General features: G+C 43.8%; 1 long non-coding RNA gene across 1 annotated transcript; it reads right to left on the bottom strand.

Moving 5' to 3' along the window:
* Positions 1-1,821, bottom strand: LOC116845671. The gene is made up of 2 exons (XR_004378296.1): positions 1,700-1,821; positions 1-1,620 (listed from the first exon to the last, which is right to left on the bottom strand). It is a non-coding gene; the product is annotated as an uncharacterized LOC116845671 (long non-coding RNA).

Below are 1,821 nucleotides of genomic sequence, written 5' to 3'. Positions count from 1 at the left end.
GCGCTGTCGAGGTATCCTTGTATCTGATTTCGTCTAACATCTATTGAATGTATATCCATTTTGATGACGGTTTTCCATGTTGAAACTATTTGGTGTAATTGTCCTTGTGTGTCATAATACACACCAGGTGTGTGTATGAATTCGTTGATTTCGAATGGGGTTTCTGCTTGCAACCCATTTGTCCCGAGGCTGATACTCCTTATCAGGCTGAATGCCCTGTAAGTACATTGGGTCGGGTGTTTAGATAAATATGATCCCCTTTTCCTGTTCTGATCGTATTTCGTGTGGGATAAAAATGCCTCCTTCTTTCTTTATTTCTAAGTTTTTCATTTGCGTGGGGGGAACCTCTTGTTTAGCTTTATTTAGCTCTGTTAGTTTTATTCAGGATGTCGCCCGCTCGCATGTCCTGTCCCGCGTGCTTAGTGGTAGTGTCATTTGTGTTTTGTGATTTTTTCTTTTTTGTGTATGATTTTTGTGGTGTGGTGTTTTTATATTTTGTTTGTTTATTTCTCCAGTGGGATTGCCCATCGTGCTCGGGTTTTTTCTTTCCCGCGGAGATTGCCCCGACGGCGCCCTTTTCGCCGCCTGTTATTCTGTACGGCGAGGAGGCACGCCGCCTCCCGCCTGACCACGGGTATGAGACAAGCACACGTCGGCCCCCGAAGGGTCACGGAGACGGGGGCGCCGGTGCATCCGGGGTGGAAACTCTGCCCCTCGTTGGATCCTCACGGGCCTCTACCCCCTGGCCCAGTATTTTACGTGGACGCGGTAGGGGTGTGCCGCCTCGTCGGTAAGTTTTTAATTTTCTATGTATAGTTTTATGCGATTTGCGTGCGTGCGTAGCGTTCGTCGGCCCCGTTTTATTGTATAATTTTCATTTCCGTGCTTCTGGATTATCTCGTAGGGTCCTATCCACATCGCATCTAGCTTTTTCGATCTACCTCGTCGTACCATTTCATCGTGTAATAGTACTTGATCTCCTACGTCAAGTACAGGACCTTTAGCTGTTCGGTCATAATATTTTTTGCTCTTTGTTTTTTCTTCTTTAACGTGCTCTCGGGCTACTTGATTTGTTGCTCGGAGTCGTTGTTTTATTTCTTGCGCGTAATCATCGATACTATACGTGATCTTTGGTGTTGCTAGTATAGACGATGGTAGGGTTGCTTGGTACCCGTATACCAGTTCAAATGGTGTATATTTCGTGGTTGTGTGTGGAGTTGTATTATAGGTAAAAATCGCGTATGGGATCCATTCATCCCAGTTTGTTTGGTCGTTATTTATGTAGTGTCGGAGGTATTCCGAGAGTGTTCTATGCGATCTTTCCAGTGCTCCGTTGCTTTGTGGATGATGACGCGGTGGTTTGAATCTTTTCAATTTTTAGTAATTTGCATACCGTTTTAAATATTTTACTGAGGAAATTGGTACCTTGATCTGGTACCTTGATCTGAGGACCACTTTGCTGACGCACTACATTATGAGATGCAGTTTGATGTTGATGAAGCGGCGTTTTATTCCATACCGTTTTATCTTTCGCTATGTAAGCGCATAGTGTTTCCCCTACTGCTGCTTGATCCTCTCTCTCACTTTCACTTTCTCCTTCCTCTCCCTCTTCTTCGTCATCTAAGCATATTAGACCAAACTAAATATTAGTTATGATTTTTTATTTCGCGCGGCAACAATTTATAACAATTTTATATACCTTCTTCGGAAGGTGCATCAATTTCTTGAGCAACTGGTATTTCTTGATTATCTACACCAGATTCATCGCTATCAAGAGCCTCACGCTCAGGCAAAATTTCATTTGGTAACCAGTCGTCATCG

Source organism: Odontomachus brunneus, unplaced genomic scaffold (genome assembly GCF_010583005.1).
Source record: "Odontomachus brunneus isolate Ranch 3 - 2012 unplaced genomic scaffold, Obru_v1 Obru_scaffold_055, whole genome shotgun sequence".
Lineage (NCBI taxonomy): Eukaryota > Metazoa > Arthropoda > Insecta > Hymenoptera > Formicidae > Odontomachus > Odontomachus brunneus.
The sequence above is the reverse complement of the archived record's forward strand: the minus strand, read 5'-3'. Positions and strand labels throughout refer to the sequence as shown.